General features: G+C 55.8%; 1 protein-coding gene across 1 annotated transcript in view; it reads left to right on the top strand.

Annotated features, from left to right (window-relative positions):
- EMH_0080210 (uncharacterized protein) overlaps nucleotides 1–355 on the top strand; it is a gene marked incomplete at both ends in the record, with an annotated part of 1,361 nt that overhangs the window by 778 nt on the left and 228 nt on the right. The gene's annotated exons all lie outside the window — the stretch shown is intronic.

The raw sequence follows: 355 nt of genomic DNA, 5'->3' as shown, positions 1-355 counted from the left end.
AGCAGCAGCACCACCACCAAAAGCAGCAGCAGCAGGAACAGCAGCAGCAGCAGCAGGAACAGCAGCAGCAACCCTCTCTTTAAGTATAATCAATCCCTTCTGCTGCAGTTCTTCTTGCTGCTGCAGTTCCCCTTTCTGCTGCTGCTGCTCCCCTTTCTGCTGCTGCTGCTGCTCCCCCTTCTGCTGCTGCTGCTGCTGCTGCTGCTGCTGAGCGAGGAGAGCAACAGCAGGAGGAGACAAGTAATGATATTTAATAAGAGACAAATTGAGGGTCTCCTTCTGCAGCAGCTGCCACAGCGCGCAGTGCGCAGACAGCCCCAGACACCGCCACAGCATAAACCCAGGGGGAACATCT

The sequence above is a fragment of the Eimeria mitis genome, genomic scaffold (genome assembly GCF_000499745.2).
Source record: "Eimeria mitis Houghton genomic scaffold, Emh_scaff5160, whole genome shotgun sequence".
NCBI classification, from domain to species: Eukaryota; Apicomplexa; class Conoidasida; order Eucoccidiorida; family Eimeriidae; genus Eimeria; species Eimeria mitis.
The sequence above is the reverse complement of the archived record's forward strand: the minus strand, read 5'-3'. Positions and strand labels throughout refer to the sequence as shown.